Source organism: Symsagittifera roscoffensis, chromosome 6 (assembly GCF_963678635.1).
Source record: "Symsagittifera roscoffensis chromosome 6, txSymRosc1.1, whole genome shotgun sequence".
NCBI lineage: Eukaryota > Metazoa > Xenacoelomorpha > Acoela > Convolutidae > Symsagittifera > Symsagittifera roscoffensis.
In genome coordinates this window covers 36,045,316-36,070,246 of record NC_087067.1, presented here as the reverse complement: position 1 = coordinate 36,070,246, position 24,931 = coordinate 36,045,316, and the positions used below count along the sequence as shown (strand labels likewise).

Sequence of the window (24,931 nt, the reverse complement as noted above, 5' to 3'; positions counted from 1 at the left end):
ACAGAATGTCCCCAGTTCACGCCTGGGTGGCTTCAGTTTTTTACCGTTTGACAATTTCTAGGTTTTTTCCATAGTCCAGTCAAAAACACAAAACCAATCATAATCTTCTTTGACGAAAGAAGCGTTAAGCAATCAATTAACACCTTTTGATCATCGTTTCAAAAAAGATATTTTCCGTCTTCACAAAAACAACATAACACAAATTATTCTAATAACAAACACTATATACTTATTCTCTGCCTTGAAGAGAAACTTATAAGAAGTGTTCACGGAGTTCAAGAGAACGAAAAATTTAAACCTCGAATCTCGATAAACCCATTTTTTCTTTGGCAAATAGAGTTGCGATGATGCAAACTCCTAACACATGCCATTTGACCATTGATTCCGAATCTGTATAACTTGGCAATCCTATAAGTGCTAAGGAGTAGTGGTTATCGCATCTGCGAATCACGCAGAAGCCCTCCAGTACAAGCCTGTGTGGAATCAATTTTTCTACCGTAATAAGATTTCTCCGTTTGTTTTCACTAGAAACCTTTTGAGCGAAATTTTTTTAAAAAACATACTTTTCCTTCCAGAAATATCAAAACATAGTTTCTCTCCCTGGATCAACAACTTCAAAGAATGAAAACTAACAATTACTTTATGAAATGCAAAATGACAGTCAGTTCGAAGCTTATAAACCTATTTTTACAATTCAATCAGTTTGTTCAAACGTGATAGGGCAACGATCGAAAAATTAGGCAAAAAAAAACAAGAAGCTATTCTGCTACAACTAAACTAACAACATACGTTCTACTAATCGAATAGTTTCTACAAAAAAAACTAGCGCAAGATTTACTATGGTCAAGTTTTTACAATTCAAACAGTTTGTTTAAGCGTGATAGGGCAACGATCGAAAAAAAAGCAAAAAAACAAAAGATGTTTTTCTGCAACTAAACTAACAACATGAGTTCTACTAAACAAACAATTCTTACTAAAAAACAAACCGCAAGGTTTACTAAGGTCAGTCTTGCAATTAGTTGGAAATAGCTTTCCCTGTTTTTTTTTGTGTTCCTGGACCAACAACCTCATTCAAGGTCAATCAACAATTCTTTTTATTAGAAACAAAATTCCGCTCATTTAGAATCTTTAAAACCTATTTTTAGAATTCAAGCTCGGATCTCGATAAAAACAACTTTTTCGATAGCAAACAAAGTTGCGATGATGAAAACTCTTAACAAATGCCACTTGACCACTGCTTCCTAATCCTAAAATCTATGCAATCTCATAGTTGACATGGGGTAGTGGTTCTCACATCCGTCAAACACACAGAATGTCCCCAGATCAAGCCTTGGTGGCAGCAGTTTTTTTACCGTTTGACAAATTTTGCGGTTTTTTTTCACTAGTCCAGTCCAAACACAAAACCAATCAAAATCTTCTTTGGCTGAAGAAGCTTTAAACAGTCAGTTAAAACCTTTCAATCATCTTTTCAAAAAAAGTTTTCCGTCTACACAAAAATGACAAAACAAGCTTTTCTATTCAATTTCTCCCTGAACCAACAACTTCATAATTGACAATTAACAATTCACATTTTCAAATGCGAAATGATACTCAGTTCCAAGCTTTTAAACTTAATATTACATTTCAAATGGTTTTTTTTTTCAAGTGTGAGAGGGCAACGATCAGAAAAAAATTTAAGCAAAAAAAAAACAAAAAAATACGTTCCATTAATTGAACAGTTTTGACAAAAAACGTAGCGCAAGATTTACTGAGGTCAACCCTGTAGTTAGTTGAAAATAGCTTGGGTTTGTTTGAACATCGGAGTCGAGTGTTTTATATTAAGTGGCGCTCCCAATTTTGCATTGAAAAAGTCAGAAAACATTTCTTGGTTGACAACAATGGCCTGACTGAAAAAGATATCTACCTTTTCTCTGTCATGAAGAACAATTTATGAGGATTATTCACGAAGTTCAAGAGAAGCAAATATTAAAACCTCGGATCCCGATAAACCCACTTTTCTTATAGCAAGTAGGGTTACAATGATGGAAACTCCTAACACATGCCATTTGACCACTGATTCCGAAGCTTCGAAACTTTGCAATCCTATAGGTGCAAATGTGAAGTGGTTGTCCCATTTGCCATTCACGCAGGAAACCCACAGTTCAAGCCTGTGTGGAATCACTTTTTACCGATATACAGTTTCTCCGTTTGTTTTCACTGGTCGAGTCAAGAGGACTAAAATCAATAAGAAAAATCAAATCATATTTTCTTTCCCTCGAACAACAACTTCATGCAATAAAAATTAATAATTTATTTGTCAAATGAAAAATGACACTAAAAATTAATAATTTACTTTGTCAAATGAAAAATGACACTCCTATTTTTACAATTCAACCTCGGATCTTGATGAACCCACTTTTTCTATAGCAAACAAAGTTTCGATTATGCAAACAATTAACAAATGCCACTTGACCACTGATTCCGAATCTAAAAATCTCTGCAATCTAATAGGTGCCATGGTGTAGTGGTTATCACATCTGCCTAACACGCAGAAGGTCCCCAGTTCAAGCCTGGGTGGCATCAGTTTTTTTACCGTTTGACATTTTTTGCGTTTTTTTCACTAGTCCAGTCGAAAACAAAAAACCAATCAAAATCTTCTTTGACACAAGAAGCTTTAAACAATGAATTAAAACCTATCGATCATCTTTTCATAAAAAAAAAATCCGTCTAAACAAAAAATAACAAAACAAGCTTTTTTATTCAATTTCTCCCTGAACCAACAACTTCAGAAACGACAATTAACAATTCACATTTTCAAATGCGAAATGATACTCAGTTCCAAGCTTTTAAGCTTAATATTACATTTAAAATGTTTTTTTTTCAAGTGTGAGAGGGCAACAATCAGAAAAAAATTTAAGCAAAAAAAAAACAAAAAAAAATACGTTGCATTAATCGAACAGTTTTTACAAAAAACGTAGCGCAAGATTTACTGAGGTCAACCCTGTAGTTAGTTGAAAATAGCTTAGGTTTGTTTGAACATCGAAGTCGAGTGTTTTCTAGTAAGTGGCGCTCCCAATTTTGCATTGAAAAACTCAGAAAACATTTCTTGGTTGACAACAATGGCTTGACTGAAAAATATATCTACCTTTTCTCTGCCATGAAAAACAATTTATGAAAATTATTCACGGAGTGCAAGAGAAGCAAATATTAAAACCTCGGATCTCGATAAACCCACTTTTGTTATAGCAAGTAGGGTTACAATGATGGAAACCCTAACACATGCCATTTGACCACTGATTCCGAAGCTTCGAAACTTTGCAATCCTATAGGTGCCAATGTGAAGTGGTTGTCCCATTTGCCATTCACGCAGGAAACCCCCAGTTCAAGCCTGTGTGGAATCACTTTTTACCGATATACAGTTTCTCCGTTTGTTTTAACTAGTCGAGTCAAGAGGACTAAAATCAATAAGAAAAATCAAATCATAATTTCTTTCCCTCGAACAACAACTTCATGCAATAAAAATTAATAATTTATTTGTCAAATGAAAAATGACACTAAAAATTAATAATTTACTTTGTCAAATGAAAAATGACACTCCTATTTTTACAATTCAACCTCGGATCTTGATGAACCCACTTTTTCTATAGCAAACAAAGTTTCGATTATGCAAACTATTAACAAATGCCACTTGACCACTGATTGCGAATCTAAAAATCTCTGCAATCTAATAGGTGCCATGGTGTAGTGGTTATCACATCTGCCTAACACGCAGAAGGTCCCCAGTTCAAGCCTGGGTGGCATCAGTTTTTTTACCGTTTGACATTTTTTGCGTTTTTTTCACTAGTCCAGTCGAAAACAAAAAACCAATCAAAATCTTCTTTGACACAAGAAGCTTTAAACAATGAATTAAAACCTATCGATCATCTTTTCATTAAAAAAATTTCCGTCTAAACAAAAAATAACAAAACAAGCTTTTTTATTCAATTTCTCCCTGAACCAACAACTTCAGAAACGACAATTAACAATTCACATTTTCAAATGCGAAATGATACTCAGTTCCAAGCTTTTAAGCTTAATATTACATTTCAAATGGTTTTTTTTTCAAGTGTGAGAGGGCAACGATCAGAAAATTCGTTCCATTAATGGAACATTTTTTACATAAAACGTAGCACAATATTTACTGAGGTCAACCCTGTAGTTAGTTGAAAATAGCTTAGGTTTGTTTGAATATCGAAGTCGAATGTTTTATAGAAAGTGGCGCTCCCAATTTTGCATTGAAAAAGTCAGAAAACATTTCTTGGTTGACAACAATGGCCTGACTGAAAAAGATATCTACCTTTTCTCTGTCATGAAGAACAATTTATGAGGATTATTCACGAAGTTCAAGAGAAGCAAATATTAAAACCTCGGATCTCGATAAACCCACTTTTCTTATAGCAATTAGGGTTACAATGATGGAAACTCCTAACACATGCCATTTGACCACTAATTCCGAAGCTTCAAAACTTTGCAATCCTATAGGTGCCAATGTGAAGTGGTTGTCCCATCTGCCAATCACGAAGGAAACCCCCAGTTCAAGCCTGTGTGGAATCACTTTTTACCGATATACAATTTCTCCGTTTGTTTTCACTAGTCGAGTCAAGAGGACTAAAATCAATAAGAAAAATCAAATCATAATTTCTTTCCCTCGAACAACAACTTCATGCAATAAAAATTAATAATTTATTTGTCAAATGAAAAATTACACTAAAAATTAATAATTTACTATGTCAAATGAAAAATGACAGTCCTATTTTTACAATTCAACCTCGGATCTTGATGAACCCACTTTTTCTATAGCAAACAAAGTTTCGATTATGCAAACTATTAACAAATGCCACTTGACCACTGATTCCGAATCTAAAAATCTCTGCAATCTAATAGGTGCCATGGTGTAGTGGTTATCACATCTGCCTAACACGCAGAAAGTCCCCAGTTCAAGCCTGGGTGGCATCAGTTTTTTTACCGTTTGACATTTTTTGCGTTTTTTTCACTAGTCCAGTCGAAAACAAAAAACCAATCAAAATCTTCTTTGACACAAGAGTCTAAGCAAAAATAACAAAACAAGCTTTTTTATTCAATTTCTCCCTGAACCAACAACTTCAGAAACGACAATTAACAATTCACATTTTCAAATGCGAAATGATACTCAGTTCCAAGCTTTTAAGCTTAATATTACATTTCAAATGGTTTTTTTTTCAAGTGTGAGAGGGCAACGATCAGAAAATTTGTTCCATTAATGGAACAGTTTTTACATAAAACGTAGCACAATATTTACTGAGGTCAACCCTGTAGTTAGTTGAAAATAGCTTAGGTTTGTTTGAATATCGAAGTCGAGTGTTTTATAGAAAGTGGCGCTCCCAATTTTGCATTGAAAAAGTCAGAAAACATTTCTTGGTTGACAACAATGGCCTGACTGAAAAAGATATGTACCTTTTCTCTGTCATGAAGAACAATTTATGAGGATTATTCACGAAGTTCAAGAGAAGCAAATATTAAAACCTCGGATCTCGATAAACCCACTTTTCTTATAGCAATTAGGGTTACAATGATGGAAACTCCTAACACATGCCATTTGACCACTAATTCCGAAGCTTCAAAACTTTGCAATCCTATAGGTGCCAATGTGAAGTGGTTGTCCCATCTGCCAATCACGCAGGAAACCCCCAGTTCAAGCCTGTGTGGAATCACTTTTTACCGATATACAATTTCTCCGTTTGTTTTCACTAGTCGAGTCAAGAGGACTAAAATCAATAAGAAAAATCAAATCATAATTTCTTTCCCTCGAACAACAACTTCATGCAATAAAAATTAATAATTTATTTGTCAAATGAAAAATGACACAAAAAAATAATAATTTACTTTGTCAAATGAAAAATGACAGTCCTATTTTTACAATTCAACCTCGGATCTTGATGAACCCACTTTTTCTATAGCAAACAAAGTTTCGATTATGCAAACTATTAACAAATGCCACTTGACCACTGATTCCGAATCTAAAAATCTCTGCAATCTAATAGGTGCCATGGTGTAGTGGTTATCACATCTGCCTAACACGCAGAAAGTCCCCAGTTCAAGCCTGGGTGGCATCAGTTTTTTTACCGTTTGACATTTTTTGCGTTTTTTTCACTAGTCCAGTCGAAAACAAAAAACCAATCAAAATCTTCTTTGACACAAGAAGCTTTAAACAATGAATTAAAACCTATCGATCATCTTTTCATTAAAAAAAAATTCCGTCTACACAAAAAATAACAAAACAAGCTTTTTTATTCAATTTCTCCCTGAACCAACAACTTCAGAAATGACAATTAACAATTCACATTTTCAAATGCGAAATGATACTCAGTTCCAAGCTTTTAAACTTAATATTACATTTCAAATGGTTTTTTTTTTCAAGTGTGAGAGGGCAACGATCAGAAAAAAATTCAAGCAAAAAAAAACAAAAAAATACGTTCCATTAATCGAACAGTTTTTACAAAAAACGTAGCGCAAGATTTACTGAAGTCAACCCTGTAGTTAGTTGAAAATAGCTTAGGTTTGTTTGAACATCGAAATCGAGTGTTTTATAGTAAGTGGCGCTCCCAATTTTGCATTGAAAAAGTCAGAAAAAATTTCTTGGTTGACAACAATGGCTTGACTGAAAAAGATATCTACCTTTTCTCTGCCATGAAGAAAAATTTATGAACATTATTCACGGAGTTCAAGAGAAGCAAATATTAAAACCTCGGATCTCGATGAACCCACTTTTCTTATAGCAATTAGGGTTACAATGATCGAAACTCCTAACACATGCCATTTGATCACTGATTCCGAAGCTTCAAAATTTTGCGATCCTATAGGTGCCAATGTGAAGTGGTTGTCCCATCTGCCAATCACGCAGGAAACCCCCAGTTCAAACCTGTGTGGAATCACTTTTTACCGATATACAGTTTCTCCGTTTGTTTTCACTAGTCGAGTCAAGAGGACTAAAATCATTAAGAAAAATCAAATCATAATTTCTTTCCCTCGAACAACAACTTCATGCAATAAAAATTAATAATTTACTTTGTCAATTGAAAAATGACACTAAAAATTAATAATTTACTTTGTCAAATGAAAAATGACACTCCTATTTTTACAATTCAACCTCGGATCTTGATGAACCCACTTTTTTATAGCAAACAAAGTTTCGATTGTGCAAACTATTAACAAATGCCACTTGACTACTGATTCCGAATCTAAAAATCTCTGCAAGCTAATAGGTGCCATGGTGTAGTGGTTATCATATCTGCCTAACACGCAGAAGGTCCCCAGTTCAAGCCTGGGTGGCATCAGTTTTTTACCGTTTGACATTTTTTGCGTTTTTTTCACTATTCCAGTCGAAAACAAAAAACCAATCAAAATCTTCTTTGACACAAGAAGCTTTAAACAATGAATTAAAACCTATCGATCATCTTTTCATAAAAAAAAACTTCCGTCTACACAAAAATAACAAAACACAATTTGTTATTCAATTTCTCCCTGAACCAACAATGTCATGAAATGACAATTAACAATTCACATCTTCAAATGCGAAATGATACTCAGTTCCAAGCTTTTAAACCTAATATTACATTTCAAATTGTTTTTTTAAGTGTAAGAGGGCAGCGATCAAAAAAAACTAAGCAAAAAAAGTGCCCATCTTTTTGTTTTCACTAGTCGAGTAAAAAACACAAAACCAATCAAAATCTTCTTTGACACAAGAAGCTCCAATCAAACCTTTTGAGCAAAATTTTGCTAAAAAATTATAGTTTTCCATCTCCACAGAAATATCAAACTATGATTTCTCTCCCTGGACTAACAACTTCACACGATGACAATAAACAATTTACTTCATCAAAGGCAAATTGACGGTAAGTTCGAAGCTTATAAACCTATTTTTACAATTCAATCAGTTTGTTGAAGCGTGATAGGGCAACGATCGAAAAAATAAGCAAAAAATTAAAAGATATCCTCCTACAATTAAACTCACAACATACTTTCTACTGTTCAAACAGTTCTTAGTAAAAAAAACCATAGCGCAAGGCTTACTAAGTTCAGCCTTGTAATTATTTGAAAAAATTGTTCCCTAGTTTCTCTCCCTGGACCAACAACCTCATTCAAGGACAATTAACAGTTCTTCTTATCAAAAACAAAATGCAACTCATTTCGAAGCTTTGAATCCTATTTTCACAATTCAACCTCGGATCTTGATGACACCTAATTCTTTTTTGGCAAACAAAGCTGCAATGACGCAAACTCTTAACAAATGCCACTTGACCACTGATTCCGGATCTAAAAATCTCTGCAATCTAATAGGTGCCATGGTGTAGTGGTTATCACATCTGCCTAACACGCAGAAAGTCCCCAGTTCAAGCCTGGGTGGCATCAGTTTTTTTACCGTTTGACATTTTTTGCGTTTTTTTCACTAGTCCAGTCGAAAACAAAAAACCAATCAAAATCTTCTTTGACACAAGAGTCTAAGCAAAAATAACAAAACAAGCTTTTTTATTCAATTTCTCCCTGAACCAACAACTTCAGAAATGACAATTAACAATTCACATTTTCAAATGCGAAATGATACTCAGTTCCAAGCTTTTAAACTTAATATTACATTTCAAATGGTTTTTTTTCAAGTGTGAGAGGGCAACGATCAGAAAAAAATTCAAGCAAAAAAAAACAAAAAAATACGTTCCATTAATCGAACAGTTTTTACAAAAAACGTAGCGCAAGATTTACTGAAGTCAACCCTGTAGTTAGTTGAAAATAGCTTAGGTTTGTTTGAATATCGAAGTCGAGTGTTTTATAGAAAGTGGCGCTCCCAGTTTTGCATTGAAAAAGTCAGAAAACATTTCTTGGTTGACAACAATGGCCTGACTGAAAAAGATATCTACCATTTCTCTGTCATGAAGAACAATTTATGAGGATTATTCACGAAGTTCAAGAGAAGCAAATATTAAAACCTCGGATCTCGATAAACCCACTTTTCTTATAGCAATTAGGGTTACAATGATGGAAACTCCTAACACATGCCATTTGACCACTAATTCCGAAGCTTCAAAACTTTGCAATCCTATAGGTGCCAATGTGAAGTGGTTGTCCCATCTGCCAATCACGCAGGAAACCCCCAGTTCAAGCCTGTGTGGAATCACTTTTTACCGATATACAATTTCTCCGTTTGTTTTCACTAGTCGAGTCAAGAGGACTAAAATCAATAAGAAAAATCAAATCATAATTTCTTTCCCTCGAACAACAACTTCATGCAATAAAAATTAATAATTTATTTGTCAAATGAAAAATGACACAAAAAATTAATAATTTACTTTGTCAAATGAAAAATGACAGTCCTATTTTTACAATTCAACCTCGGATCTTGATGAACCCACTTTTTCTATAGCAAACAAAGTTTCGATTATGCAAACTATTAACAAATGCCACTTGACCACTGATTCCGAATCTGAAAATCTCTGCAATCTAATAGGTGACATGGTGTAGTGGTTATCACATCTGCCTAACACGCAGAAAGTCCCCAGTTCAAGCCTGGGTGGCATCAGTTTTTTTACCGTTTGACATTTTTGCGTTTTTTTCACTAGTCCAGTCGAAAACAAAAAACCAATCAAAATCTTCTTTGACACAAGAAGCTTTAAACAATGAATTAAAACCTATCGATCATCTTTTCATTAAAAAAAATTTCCGTCTACACAAAAAATAACAAAACAAGCTTTTTTATTCAATTTCTCCCTGAACCAACAACTTCAGAAATGACAATTAACAATTCACATTTTCAAATGCGAAATGATACTCAGTTCCAAGCTTTTAAACTTAATAATACATTTCAAATGGTTTTTTTTTTCAAGTGTGAGAGGCAACGATCAGAAAAAAATTCAAGCAAAAAAAAACAAAAAAATACGTTCCATTAATCGAACAGTTTTTACAAAAAACGTAGCGCAAGATTTACTGAAGTCAACCCTGTAGTTAGTTGAAAATAGCTTAGGTTTGTTTGAACATCGAAATCGAGTGTTTTATAGTAAGTGGCGCTCCCAATTTTGCATTGAAAAAGTCAGAAAAAATTTCTTGGTTGACAACAATGGCTTGACTGAAAAAGATATCTACCTTTTCTCTGCCATGAAGAAAAATTTATGAAAATTATTCACGGAGTTCAAGAGAAGCAAATATTAAAACCTCGGATCTCGATGAACCCACTTTTCTTATAGCAATTAGGGTTACAATGATCGAAACTCCTAACACATGCCATTTGATCACTGATTCCGAAGCTTCAAAATTTTGCGATCCTATATTTGCCAATGTGAAGTGGTTGTCCCATCTGCCAATCACGCAGGAAACCCCCAGTTCAAGCCTGTGTGGAATCACTTTTTACCGATATACAGTTTCTCCGTTTGTTTTCACTAGTCGAGTCAAGAGGACTAAAATCATTAAGAAAAATCAAATCATAATTTCTTTCCCTCGAACAACAACTTCATGCAATAAAAATTAATAATTTACTTTGTCAATTGAAAAATGACACTAAAAATTAATAATTTACTTTGTCAAATGAAAAATGACACTCCTATTTTTACAATTCAACCTCGGATCTTGATGAACCCACTTTTTTTATAGCAAACAAAGTTTCGATTGTGCAAACTATTAACAAATGCCACTTGACTACTGATTCCGAATCTAAAAATCTCTGCAATCTAATAGGTGCCATGGTGTAGTGGTTATCATATCTGCCTAACACGCAGAAGGTCCCCAGTTCAAGCCTGGGTGGCATCAGTTTTTTACCGTTTGACATTTTTTGCGTTTTTTTCACTATTCCAGTCGAAAACAAAAAACCAATCAAAATCTTCTTTGACACAAGAAGCTTTAAACAATGAATTAAAACCTATCGATCATCTTTTCATAAAAAAAAAATTCCGTCTACACAAAAATAACAAAACACAATTTGTTATTCAATTTCTCCCTGAACCAACAATGTCATGAAATGACAATAAACAATTCACATCTTCAAATGCGAAATGATACTCAGTTCCAAGCTTTTAAACCTAATATTACATTTCAAATTGTTTTTTTTTAAGTGTAAGAGGGCAGCGATCAAAAAAAACTAAGCAAAAAAAGTGCCCATCTTTTTGTTTTCACTAGTCGAGTAAAAAACACAAAACCAATCAAAATCTTCTTTGACACAAGAAGCTCCAATCAAACCTTTTGAGCAAAATTTTGCTAAAAAATTATAGTTTTCCATCTCCACAGAAATATCAAACTATGATTTCTCTCCCTGGACTAACAACTTCACACGATGACAATAAACAATTTACTTCATCAAAGGCAAATTGACAGTAAGTTCGAAGCTTATAAACCTATTTTTACAATTCAATCAGTTTGTTGAAGCGTGATAGGGCAACGATCGAAAAAATAAGCAAAAAATTAAAAGATATCCTCCTACAATTAAATTAACAACATACTTTCTACTATTCAAACAGTTCTTACTAAAAAAACATAGCGCAAGGTTTACTAAGTTCAGCCTTGTAATTATTTGAAAAAATCGTTCCCTAGTTTCTCTTCCTGGACCAACAACCTCATGCAATGACAATTAACATTTTTTTTTAATCAAAAACAAAATGCCACTCATTTCGAAGCTTTGAAACCTATTTTTACAATTCAATCTCAGATCTTGACAAAACCCCCTTTTTCTATAGCAAACAAAGTTGCGATTATGCTAACTCCTCAAAAACACCACTTGACCACTGATTCCTAATCTTAAATCTATGTAATCTCAAAGGTGCCATGGTGTAGTGGTTATCACATCTGCCTAACACACAGAAAGTCCCCAGTTCAAGCCTTGGTGGCATCAGTTTTTTACCGTTTGACAAATTTTGCGTTTCTTTCACTCGTCCAGTCGAAAACACAAAACCAATCAAAATCTTCTTTGGCTGAAACAGCATTAAACAGTCAGTTAAAACATTTCGATCATCTTTTCAAAAAAAGTTTTCCGTCTACACAAAAATTACAAAACAAGTTTCTTTATTCAATTTCTCCCTGAACCAACAACTTCATAAATGACAATTAACAATTCACATTTTCAAATGCGAAATGATACTCAGTTCCACGCTTTTAAACCTATTATTACATTTCAAATGGTTCTTTTTTTCAAGCGTGAGAGGGCAACGATCAGAAAAAATTTAAGCAAAAAAAAAAACAAAAAAATACGTTCCATTAATCGAACAGTTTTTACAAAAAACGTAGCGCAAGATTTACTGAGGTCAACCCTGTAGTTAGTTGAAAATAGCTTAGGTTTGTTTGAATATCGAAGTCGAGTGTTTTATAGAAAGTGGCGCTCCCAATTTTGCATTGAAAAAGTCAGAAAACATTTCTTGGTTGACAACAATGGCCTGACTGAAAAATATATCTACCTTTTCTCTGTCATGAAGAACAATTTATGAGGATTATTCACGAAGTTCAAGAGAAGCAAATATTAAAACCTCGGATCTCGATAAACCCACTTTTCTTATAGCAATTAGGGTTACAATGATGGAAACTCCTAACACATGCCATTTGACCACTAATTCCGAAGCTTCAAAACTTTGCAATCCTATAGGTGCCAATGTGAAGTGGTTGTCCCATCTGCCAATCACGCAGGAAACCCCCAGTTCAAGCCTGTGTGGAATCACTTTTTACCGATATACAATTTCTCCGTTTGTTTTCACTAGTCGAGTCAAGAGGACTAAAATCAATAAAAAAAATCAAATCATAATTTCTTTCCCTCGAACAACAACTTCATGCAATAAAAATTAATAATTTATTTGTCAAATGAAAAATGACACTAAAAATTAATAATTTACTTTGTCAAATGAAAAATGACAGTCCTATTTTTACAATTCAACCTCGGATCTTGATGAACCCACTTTTTCTATAGCAAACAAAGTTTCGATTATGCAAACTATTAACAAATGCCACTTGACCACTGATTCCGAATCTAAAAATCTCTGCAATCTAATAGGTGCCATGGTGTAGTGGTTATCATATCTGCCTAACACGCAGAAGGTCCCCAGTTCAAGCCTGGGTGGCATCAGTTTTTTACCGTTTGACATTTTTTGCGTTTTTTTCACTATTCCAGTCGAAAACAAAAAACCAATCAAAATCTTCTTTGACACAAGAAGCTTTAAACAATGAATTAAAACCTATCGATCATCTTTTCATTAAAAAAAAAATTCCGTCTACACAAAAATACCAAAACACAATTTGTTATTCAATTTCTCCCTGAACCAACAATGTCATGAAATGACAATTAACAATTCACATCTTCAAATGCGAAATGATACTCAGTTCCAAGCTTTTAAACCTAATATTACATTTCAAATTGTTTTTTTTTTAAGTGTAAGAGGGCAGCGATCAAAAAAAACTAAGCAAAAAAAGTGCCCATCTTTTTGTTTTCACTAGTCGAGTAAAAAACACAAAACCAATCAAAATCTTCTTTGACACAAGAAGCTCCAATCAAACCTTTTGAGCAAAATTTTGCTAAAAAATAATAGTTTTCCATCTCCACAGAAATATCAAACTATGATTTCTCTCCCTGGACTAACAACTTCACACGATGACAATAAACAATTTACTTCATCAAAGGCAAATTGACAGTAAGTTCGAAGCTTATGAACCTATTTTTACAATTCAATCAGTTTGTTGAAGCGTGATAGGGCAACGATCGAAAAAATAAGCAAAAAATTAAAAGATATCCTCCTACAATTAAATTAACAACATACTTTCTACTATTCAAACAGTTCTTACTAAAAAAACATAGCGCAAAGTTTACTAAGTTCAGCCTTGTAATTATTTGAAAAAATCGTTCCCTAGTTTCTCTTCCTGGACCAACAACCTCATGCAATGACAATTAACATTTTTTTTTATCAAAAACAAAATGCCACTCATTTCGAAGCTTTGAAACCTATTTTTACAATTCAATCTCAGATCTTGACAAAACCCCCTTTTTCTATAGCAAACAAAGTTGCGATTATGCTAACTCCTCAAAAACACCACTTGACAACTGATTCCTAATCTTAAATCTATGTAATCTCAAAGGTGCCATGGTGTAGTGGTTATCACATCTGCCTAACACACAGAAAGTCCCCAGTTCAAGCCTTGGTGGCATCAGTTTTTTACCGTTTGACAAATTTTGCGTTTCTTTCACTCGTCCAGTCGAAAACACAAAACCAATCAAAATCTTCTTTGGCTGAAACAGCATTAAACAGTCAGTTAAAACCTTTCGATCATCTTTTCAAAAAAAGTTTTCCGTCTACACAAAAATAACAAAACAAGTTTCTTTATTCAATTTCTCCCTGAACCAACAACTTCATAAATGACAATTAACAATTCACATTTTCAAATGCGAAATGATACTCAGTTCCAAGCTTTTAAACCTATTATTACATTTCAAATGGTTCTTTTTTTCAAGTGTGAGAGGGCAACGATCAGAAAAAATTTAAGCAAAAAAAAAAACAAAAAAATACGTTCCATTAATCGAACAGTTTTTACAAAAAACGTAGCGCAAGATTTACTGAGGTCAACCCTGTGGTTAGTCGAAAGTAGCTTAGGTTTGTTTGAACATCGAAGTCGAGTGTTTTATAGTAAGTGGCGCTCCCAATTTTGCATTGAAAAAGTCAGAAAACATTTCTTGGTTGACAACAATGGCTTGACTGAAAAAGATATCTACCTTTTCTCTGCCATGAAAAACAATTTACGAAAATTATTCACGGAGTTCAAGAGAAGCAAATATTAAAACCTCGGATCTCGATAAACCCACTTTTCTTATAGCAATTAGGGTTACAATGATGGAAACTCCTAACACATGCCATTTGACTACTGATTCTGAAGCTTGGAAACTTTGAAATCCTGTAGGTGCCAATGTGAAGTGGTTGTCCCATCTGCCAATCACGCAGGAAACCCCCAGTTCAAGCCTGTGTGGAATCACTTTTTACCGATATACAGTTTCTCCGTTTGTTTTCACTAGTCGAGTCAAGAGGACTAAAATCAACAAGAAAAATCAAATCATAATTTCTTTCCCTCGAACAACAACTTCATGCAATAAAAATTAATAATTTATTTGTCAAATGAAAAATGACACTAAAAATTAATAATTTACTTTGTCAAATGAAAAATGACACTCCTATTTTTACAATTCAACCTCGGATCTTGATGAACCCACTTTTTCTATAGCAAACAAAGTTTCGATTATGCAAACTATTAACAAATGCCACTTGACCACTGATTCCGAATCTAAAAATCTCTGCAATCTAATAGGTGCCATGGTGTAGTGGTTATCACATCTGCCAAACACGCAGAAGGTCCACAGTTCAAGCCTGGGTGGCATCAGTTTTTCACCGTTTGACATTTTTACGTTTTTTTCACTAGTCCAGTCGAAAACAAAAAACCAATCAAAATCTTCTTTGACACAAGAAGCTTTTAACAATGAATTAAAACCTATCGATCATCTTTTCATAAAAAAAAAATTTCCGTCTACACGAAAATAACAAAACACAATTTGTTATTCAATTTCTCCCTGAACCAACAACCTCATGAAATGACAATTAACAATTCACATCTTCAAATGCGAAATGATACTCAGTTCCAAGCTTTTAAACCTAATATTACATTTCAAATTGTTTAACCTAATATTACATTTCAAATTGTTTTTTCAAGTGTGAGAGGGCAACGATCAAAAAAATTAAGCAAAAAAAGTGCCCATCTTTTTGTTTTCACTAGTCGATTCAAAAACACAAAACCAATCAATATCTTCTTTGACACAAGAAGCTCCAATCAAACCTTTTGAGCAAAATTTTGCTAAAAAATTATAGTTTTCCATCTCCACAGAAATATCAAACCATAATTTCTCTCCCTGGACCAACAACTTCACACAATGACAATAAACAATTTACTTCATCAAAGGCAAATTGACAGTAAGTTCGAAGCTTATAAACCTATTTTTACAATTCAATCAGTTTGTTGAAGCGTGATAGGGCAACGATCGAAAAAATAAGCAAAAAAATAAAGATATCCTCCTACAATTAAATTAACAACATACTTTCTACTATTCAAACAGTTCTTACTAAAAAAAACATAGCGCAAGGTTTACTAAGTTCAGCCTTGTGATTATTTGAAAAAATCGTTCCCTAGTTTCTCTTCCTGGACCAACAACCTCATGCAATGACATTTAACAATTTTTTTAATCAAAAACAAAATGCCACTCATTTCGAAGCTTTGAAACCTATTTTTACAATTCAACCTCAGATCTTGATAAAACCCCCTATTTCTATAGCAAACAAAGTTGCGATTATGCTAACTCCTGAAAAACACCACTTGACCACTGATTCCTGATCTTAAATCTATGTAATCTCAAAGGTGCCATGGTGTAGTGGTTATCACATCTTGGTGGCATCAGTTTTTTACCGTTTGACAAATTTTGCGTTTCTTTCACTAGTCCAGTCGAAAACACAAAACCAATCAAAATATTCTTTGGCTGAAACAGTATTAAACAGTCAGTTAAAACCTTTCGATCATCTTTTCAAAAAAAGTTTTCCGTCTACACAAAAATAACAAAACAAGCTTTTTTATTCAATTTCTCCCTGAACCAACAACTTCATAAATGACAATTAACGATTCACCTTTTCAAATGCGAATTGATACGCAGTTCCAAGCTTTTAAACCTAATATTACATTTCAAATGGTTTTTTTTTCAAGTGTGAGAGGGCAACGATCAGAAAAAATTTCAACAAAAAAAACAAAAAAATACGTTCCATTAATCGAACAGTTTTTACAAAAAACGTAGCGCAAGATTTACTGAGGTCAAACCTGTGGTTAGTCGAAAGTAGCTTAGGTTTGTTTGAACATCGAAGTCGAGTGTTTTATAGTAAGTGGCGCTCCCAATTTTGCATTGAAAAAGTCAGAAAACATTTCTTAGTCCAAAACACAAAACCAATCAAAATCTTCTTTGGTTGAAGAAGCTTTAAACAGTCAGTTAAAACCTTTCGATCATCTTTTCAAAAAAAGTTTTCCGTCTACACAAAAATTACAAAACAAGCTTTTTTATTCAATTTCTCCCTGAACCAACAACCTCATGAAATGACAATTAACAATTCACATCTTCAAATGCGAAAAGATACTCAGTTCTAAGCTTTTGAACTTAATATTACATTTCAAATGGTTTTTTTTCAAGTGTGAGAGGGCAACGATCAGAAAAAAATTAAGCAAAAAAAACAAAAAAATACGTTCCATTAATCGAACAGTTTTTACAAAAAACGTAGCGCACAATTTACTGAGGTCAACCCTGTAGTTAATTGAAAAAAGCTTAGGTTTCTTTGAACATCGAAGTCGAGTGTGTTATAGTAAGTGGCGCTCCCAATTTTGCATTGAAAAAGTCAGAAAACATTTCTTGGTTGACAACAATGGCCTGACTGAAAAAGATATCTACCTTTTCTCTGCCATGAAGAACAATTTATGAAGAATATTCACGGAGTTCAAGAGAAGCAAATATTAAAACCTCGGATCTCGATAAACCCACTTTTCTTATAGCAATTAGGGTTACAATGATGGAAACTCCTAACACATGCCATTTGACCACTGATTCCGAAGCTTCAAAACTTTGCATTCCTATAGGTGCCAATGTGAAGTGGTTGTCCCATCTGCCAATCACGCAGGAAACCCCCAGTTCAAGCCTGTGTGGAATCATTTTTTACCGAAATACAGTTTCTCCGTTTGTTTTCACTAGTCGAGTCAAGAGGACTAAAATCAATAAATGTCTTCTTTGACACAAAAAGCTTCAGATAATTCATTGAATTCTTTTGATTAAAGTTTTGTTCCGACACAAACTTTTACTTCTCCACAGAAAAATCAAATCATAAATTTTTCCCTCGAACAACAACTTCAAGCAATAAAAATTAATAATTTATTTTGTCAAATGAAAAAAATGACACTCAGTTCGAAGCTTATAAACCTATTTTTAAAATTCAAACTGTTTGTTCAAGTTTAATAAGGCAACGATCGAATAGCAAAAAAAGTATTTTTCTACAACTAAACTAACAACATACGTTCTATCAAACAAACAGTTCTTGCTAAAAAATCATAGCGCAAGTTTTATTAAAGTCAGCCTTGTTTTTAGTTGAAAATAATTTCACCTGGTTTTTTACCGCTAAACTAACAGCCTCATGCAAGGACAACTGACAATTCTTCTTATCAAAAACAAAATGCCACTCATTTGAAAGCTTTGAAACCTATTTATACAATTCAACCTCGGATCTTGATGAAGCCACTTTTTCTATAGCAAACAAAGTTTCGATTATGCAAACTATTAACAAATGCCACTTGACCACTGATTCCGAATCTAAAAATCTCTGCAATCTAATAGGTGCCATGGTGTAGTGGTTATCACATCTGCCTAACACGCAGAAGGTCCCCAGTTCAAGCCTAGGTGGCATCAGTTTTTTACCGTTTGACATTTTTGCGTTTTTTTCACTAGTTCGGTCGAAAACAAAAAACCAATCAAAATTTTCTTTGACACATGAAGCTTTAAGCAATGACTTAAAACCTATCGATCATCTTTTCATAAAAAAAAATTTCCGTGTACACAAAAATAACAAAACACAATTTGTTATTCAATTTCTCCCTAAACCAACAACCTCATGAAATGACAATTAACAATTCACATCTTCAAATGCGAAATGATACTCAGTTCCAAGCTTTTAAACCTAATATTACATTTCAAATTGTTTTTTCAAGTGTGAGAGGGCAACGATCAAAAAAAATTAAGCAAAAAAAACAAAAGATACGTTCTATTAATCGAACAGTTTTTACAACAAACGTAGCGCAAGTCTTACTGAGGTCAACCCTGTAGTTAGTTGAAAATAGCTTAGGTTTGTTTGAACATCGAAGTCGAGTGTTTTATAGTAAGTGGCGCTCCCATTTTTGCATTGAAAAAGTCAGAAAACATTTCTTGGTTGACAACAATGGCCTGACTGAAAAGATATCTACCTTTTCTCTGCCACGAAGAAAAATTTATGAGGATTATTCACGGAGTTCAAGAGAAGCAAACATTAAAACCTCGGATCTCGATAAACCTACTTTTCTTATAGCAATTAGGGTTGCGATGATGGAAACTTCTAACACATGCCATTTAACCACTAATTCCGAAGCTTCAAAACTTTGCAATCCTATAGGTGCCAATGTGTAGTGGTTGTCCCATCTGCCAATCACGCAGGAAACCCCCAGTTCAAGCCTGTGTGGAATCACTTTTTACCGTTATACAGTTTCTCCGTTTGTTTTCACTAGTCGAGTCAACAGCACTAAAACCAATAAATGTCTTCTTTGACACAAAAAGCTTCAAACAATCACTTGAATTCTTTTGAGCAAAATTTTGTTAAGACACAAACTTTTACTTCTCCACAGAAAAATCAAATCATAATTTCTTTCCCTCAAACAACAACTTCATGCAATTAAAATTGATAATTTTTTTTGTCAAATGAAAAGTGACACTCAGTTCGAAGCTTATAAACCTATTTTTAAAATTCAAACTGTTTGTTCAAGTTTAATAGGGCAACGATCGAAAAACTTAGCAAAAAAAATTATTTTTCTACAACTAAACTAACAACATACAATCTACCAAACAATTAGTTCTTGCCAAAAAAACATAGCGCAAGTTTTATTAAAGTCAGCCTTGTTTTTAGTTGAAAATAGTTTCACCTGGTTTTTCACCGCTAAACTAACAGCCTCATGCAAGGACAAGTGACAATTCTTCTTATCAAAAACAAAATGCCAATCATTTGGAAGCTTTGAAACCTATTTTAACAATTCAACCTCGAATCTTGATGAACCCACTTTTTCTATAGCAAACAAAGTTTCGATTATGCAAACTTTTAACAAATGCTACTTGACCACTGATTCCGAATCTAAAAATCTATGCAATCTAATAGGTGCCATGGTGTAGTGGTTATCTCATCTGCCTAACACGCAGAAGGTCCCCAGTTCAAGCCTGGGTGCCATCAGTTTTTTTACCATTTGACATTTTTTGCGTTTTTTTCACTAGTCCAGTCAAAAACAAAAAACCAATCAAAATCTTCTTTGACACAAGAAGCTTTAAGCAATGAATTAAAACCTATCGATCATCTTTTCAAAAAAAAAATTTCCTTCTACACAAAAATAATAAAAACACAATTTGTTATTCAATTTCTCCCTGAACCAACAACCTCATGAAACACGACAATTAACAATTCACATCTTCGATTGCGAAATGATACTCAGTTTCAAATTTTTAAACCTAATATTACATTTCAAATTGTTTTTTCAAGTGTGAGATGGCAACGATAAAAAAAAACTAAGCAAAAAAAAAAACAAAAAGATACGTTCTATTAATCGAACAGTTTTTACAAAAAACGTAGCGCAAGTCTTACTGAGGTCAACCCTGTAGTTAGTTGAAAATAGCTTAGGTTTGTTTGAACATCGAAGTCGAGTGTTTTATAGTAAGTGGCGCTCCCAATTTTGCATTGAAAAAATCAGAAAACATTTCTTGGTTGACAACAATGGCCTGACTGAAAAAGATATCTACATTTTCTCTGCCATGAAGAAAAATTTATGAGGATTATTCACGGAGTTCAAGAGAAGCAAATATTAAAACCTCGGATCTCGATAAACCTACTTTTCTTATAGCAATTAGGGTTGCGATGATGGAAACTCCTAACACATGCCATTTGACCACTAATTCCGAAGCTTCAAAACTTTGCAATCCTATAGGTGCCAATGTGTAGTGGTTGTCACATCTGCCAATCACGCAGGAAACTCCAGTTCAAGCCTGCGTGGAATCACTTTTTACCGTTATACAGTTTCTCCGTTTGTTTTCACTAGTCGAGTCAAGAGCACTAAAACCCATAAATGTCTTCTTTGACACAAACAGCTTCAAACAATCACTTGAATTCTTTTGAGCAAACTTTTGTTAAGACACAAACTTTTACTTCTCCACAGAAAAATCAAATCATAGTTTCGTTCCCTCGAACAACAACTTCAAGCAAAAAAAATTAATAATTTACTTTGTCAAATGAAAAATGACACTCAGTCCGAAGCTTATAAACCTATTTTTAAAATTCAAACTGTTTGTTCAAGTTTAATAAGGCAACGATCGAATAGCAAAAAAAAGTATTTTTCTACAACTAAACTAACAACATACGTTTTACCAAACAAACAGTTCTTGCTAAAAAAACATAGCGCAAGTTTTATTAAAGTCAGCCTTGTTTTTGGTTGAAAATAACTTCACCTGGTTTTTTACCGCTAAGTTAACAGCCTCATGCAAGGACAACTGACAATTCTTCTTATCAAAAACAAAATGCCACTCATTTGAAAGCTTTGAAACCTATTTATACAATTCAACCTCGGATCTTGATGAACCGACTTTTTCTATAGCAAACAAAGTTTCGATTATGCAAACTATTAACAAATGCCACTTGACCACTGATTCCGAATCTAAAAATCTCTGCAATCTAATAGGTGCCATGGTGTAGTGGTTATCACATCTGCCTAACACGCAGAAGGTCCCCAGTTCAAGCCTGGGTGGCATCAGTTTTTTACCGTTTGACAAATTTTGCGTTTCTTTCACTAGTCCAGTCGAAAACACAAAACCAATCAAAATATTCTTTGGCTGAAAAAGCTTTAAACAGTCAGTTAAAACCTTTCGATCATCTTTTCAAAAAAAGTTTTCCGTCTACACATAAATTACAAAACAAGCTTTTTTATTCAATTTCTCCCTGAACCAACAAGTTCATAAATGACAATAAACAATTCACCTTTTCAAATGCGAAATGATACTCAGTTCCAAGCTTTTAAACCTAATATTACATTTCAAATTGTTTTTTCAAGTGTGAGAGGGCAACGGTCAAAAAAAAGTTAAGCAAAAAAAAACAAAAAGATACGTTATATTAAACGAACAGTTTTTACAGCAAACGTATCGCAAGTCTTACTGAGGTCAACCCTGTAGTTAGTTGAAAATAGCTTAGGTTTGTTTGAACATCGAAGTCGAGTGTTTTATAGTAAGTGGCGCTCCCAATTTTGCATTGAAAAAGTCAGAAAACATTTCTTGGTTGACAACAATGGCCTGACTGAAAAGATATCTACCTTTTCTCTGCCACGAAGAAAAATTTATGAGGATTATTCACGGAGTTCAAGAGAAGCAAATATTAAAACCTCGGATCTCGATAAACCTACTTTTCTTATAGCAATTAGGGTTGCGATGATGGAAACTCCTAACACATGCCATTTAACCACTAATTCCGAAGCTTCAAAACTTTGCAATCCTATAGGTGCCAATGTGTAGTGGTTGTCCCATCTGCCAATCACGCAGGAAACCCCCAGTTCAAGCCTGTGTGGAATCACTTTTTACCGTTATACAGTTTCTCCGTTTGTTTTCACTAGTCGAGTCAAGAGCACTAAAACCAATAAATGTCTTCTTTGACACAAAAAGCTTCAAACAATCACTTGAATTCTTTTGAGCAAAATTTTGTTAAGACACAAACTTTTACTTCTCCACAGAAAAATCAAATCATAATTTCTTTCCCTCAAACAACAACTTCATGCAATTAAAATTGATAATTTACTTTGTCAAATGAAAAGTGACACTCAGTTCGAAGCTTATAAACCTATTTTTAAAATTCAAACTGTTTGTTCAAGTTTAATAAGGCAACGATCGAATAGCAAAAAAAACTAAACTAACAACATACGTTTTACCAAACAAACAGTTCTTGCTAAAAAAACATAGCGCAAGTTTTATTAAAGTCAGCCTTGTTTTTAGTTGAAAATAACTTCACCTGGTTTTTTACCGCTAAGTTAACAGCCTCATGCAAGGACAACTGACAATTCTTCTTATCAAAAACAAAATGCCACTCATTTGAAAGCTTTGAAACCTATTTATACAATTCAACCTCGGATCTTGATGAACCGACTTTTTCTATAGCAAACAAAGTTTCGATTATGCAAACTATTAACAAATGCCACTTGACCACTGATTCCGAATCTAAAAATCTCTGCAATCTAATAGGTGCCATGGTGTAGTGGTTATCACATCTGCCTAACACGCAGAAGGTCCCCAGTTCAAGCCTGGGTGGCATCAGTTTTTTACCGTTTGACAAATTTTGCGTTTCTTTCACTAGTCCAGTCGAAAACACAAAACCAATCAAAATATTCTTTGGCTGAAGAAGCTTTAAACAGTCAGTTAAAACCTTTCGATCATCTTTTCAAAAAAACTTTTCCGTCTACACATAAATTACAAAACAAGCTTTTTTATTCAATTTCTCCCTGAACCAACAAGTTCATAAATGACAATTAACAATTCACATTTTCAAATGCGAAATGATACTCAGTTCCAAGCTTTTAAACCTAATATTACATTTCAAATTGTTTTTTCAAGTGTGAGGGGGCAACGGTCAAAAAAAAGTTAAGCAAAAAAAAACAAAAAGATACGTTATATTAATCGAACAGTTTTTACAAAAAACGTAGCGCAAGATTTACTGAGGTCAACCCTGTAGTTAGTTGAAAATAGCTTAGGTTTGTTTGAACATCGAAGTCGAGTGTGTTATAGTAAGTGGCGCTCCCAATTTTGCATTGAAAAAGTCAGAAAACATTTCTTAGTCCAAAACACAAAACCAATCAAAATCTTCTTTGGCTGAAGAAGCTTTAAACAGTCAGTTAAAACCTTTCGATCATCTTTTCAAAAAAAGTTTTCCGTCTACACAAAAATTACAAAACAAGCTTTTTTATTCAATTTCTCCCTGAACCAACAAGTTCATAAATGACAATTAACAATTCACATTTTCAAATGCGAAAAGATACTCAGTTCCAAGCTTTTGAACTTAATATTACATTTCAAATGGTTTTTTTTTTAAGTGTGAGAGGGCAACAATCAGAAAAAAATTAAGCAAAAAAAAAACAAAAAAATACGTTCCATTAATCGAACAGTTTTTACAAAAAACGTAGCGCACGATTTACTGAGGTCAACCCTGTAGTTAATTGAAAAAAGCTTAGGTTTCTTTGAACATCGAAGTCGAGTGTGTTATAGTAAGTGGCGCTCCCAATTTTGCATTGAAAAAGTCAGAAAACATTTCTTGGTTGACAACTATGGCCTGACTGAAAAAGATATCTACCTTTTCTCTGCCATGAAGAACAATTTATGAAGATTATTCACGGAGTTCAAGAGAAGCAAATATTAAAACCTCGGATCTCGATAAACCCACTTTTCTTATAGCAATTAGGGTTACAATGATGGAAACTCCTAACACATGCCATTTGACCACTGATTCCGAAGCTTCAAAACTTTGCATTCCTATAGGTGCCAATGTGAAGTGGTTGTCCCATCTGCCAATCACGCAGGAAACCCCCAGTTCAAGCCTGTGTGGAATCACTTTTTACCGATATACAGTTTCTCCGTTTGTTTTCACTAGTCGAGTCAAGAGGACTAAAATCAATAAATGTCTTCTTTGACACAAAAAGCTTCAGATAATTCATTGAATTCTTTTGATTAAAGTTTTGTTCCGACACAAACTTTTACTTCTCCACAGAAAAATCAAATCATAAATTTTTCCCTCGAACAACAACTTCAAGCAATAAAAATTAATAATTTATTTTGTCAAATGAAAAATGACACTCAGTTCGAAGCTTATAAACCTATTTTTAAAATTCAAACTGTTTGTTCAAGTTTAATAAGGCAACGATCTAATAGCAAAAAAAAGTATTTTTCTACAACTAAACTAACAACATACGTTCTACCAAACAAACAGTTCTTGCTAAAAAATTATAGCGCAAGTTTTATTAAAGTCAGCCTTGTTTTTAGTTGAAAATAATTTCACCTGGTTTTTTACCGCTAAACTAACAGCCTCATGCAAGGACAACTGACAATTCTTCT

General features: G+C 33.6%; 1 protein-coding gene and 14 non-coding genes across 15 annotated transcripts in view; 14 read left to right on the top strand and 1 right to left on the bottom strand.

Moving 5' to 3' along the window:
• Positions 1–24,931, bottom strand: part of LOC134848707 (histone-lysine N-methyltransferase SETDB2-like) — a 185,020-nt gene that overhangs the window by 125,787 nt on the left and 34,302 nt on the right. The window lies entirely within an intron of this gene.
• Trnav-aac (transfer RNA valine (anticodon AAC)) lies at positions 2,490–2,562 on the top strand. Its single transcript has one exon. It is a non-coding gene; the product is annotated as a tRNA-Val (tRNA).
• Positions 3,710–3,782, top strand: Trnav-aac (transfer RNA valine (anticodon AAC)). The gene has a single exon. It is a non-coding gene; the product is annotated as a tRNA-Val (tRNA).
• On the top strand, positions 4,902–4,974 carry Trnav-aac (transfer RNA valine (anticodon AAC)). The gene has a single exon. It is a non-coding gene; the product is annotated as a tRNA-Val (tRNA).
• On the top strand, positions 6,038–6,110 carry Trnav-aac (transfer RNA valine (anticodon AAC)). Its single transcript has one exon. It is a non-coding gene; the product is annotated as a tRNA-Val (tRNA).
• Positions 7,259–7,331, top strand: Trnav-aac (transfer RNA valine (anticodon AAC)). Its single transcript has one exon. It is a non-coding gene; the product is annotated as a tRNA-Val (tRNA).
• On the top strand, positions 8,334–8,406 carry Trnav-aac (transfer RNA valine (anticodon AAC)). The gene has a single exon. It is a non-coding gene; the product is annotated as a tRNA-Val (tRNA).
• Trnav-aac (transfer RNA valine (anticodon AAC)) lies at positions 9,496–9,568 on the top strand. Its single transcript has one exon. It is a non-coding gene; the product is annotated as a tRNA-Val (tRNA).
• Trnav-aac (transfer RNA valine (anticodon AAC)) lies at positions 10,716–10,788 on the top strand. Its single transcript has one exon. It is a non-coding gene; the product is annotated as a tRNA-Val (tRNA).
• Positions 13,009–13,081, top strand: Trnav-aac (transfer RNA valine (anticodon AAC)). Its single transcript has one exon. It is a non-coding gene; the product is annotated as a tRNA-Val (tRNA).
• Trnav-aac (transfer RNA valine (anticodon AAC)) lies at positions 15,303–15,375 on the top strand. Its single transcript has one exon. It is a non-coding gene; the product is annotated as a tRNA-Val (tRNA).
• Positions 18,403–18,475, top strand: Trnav-aac (transfer RNA valine (anticodon AAC)). Its single transcript has one exon. It is a non-coding gene; the product is annotated as a tRNA-Val (tRNA).
• Positions 19,964–20,036, top strand: Trnav-aac (transfer RNA valine (anticodon AAC)). The gene has a single exon. It is a non-coding gene; the product is annotated as a tRNA-Val (tRNA).
• On the top strand, positions 21,528–21,600 carry Trnav-aac (transfer RNA valine (anticodon AAC)). Its single transcript has one exon. It is a non-coding gene; the product is annotated as a tRNA-Val (tRNA).
• Trnav-aac (transfer RNA valine (anticodon AAC)) lies at positions 23,071–23,143 on the top strand. Its single transcript has one exon. It is a non-coding gene; the product is annotated as a tRNA-Val (tRNA).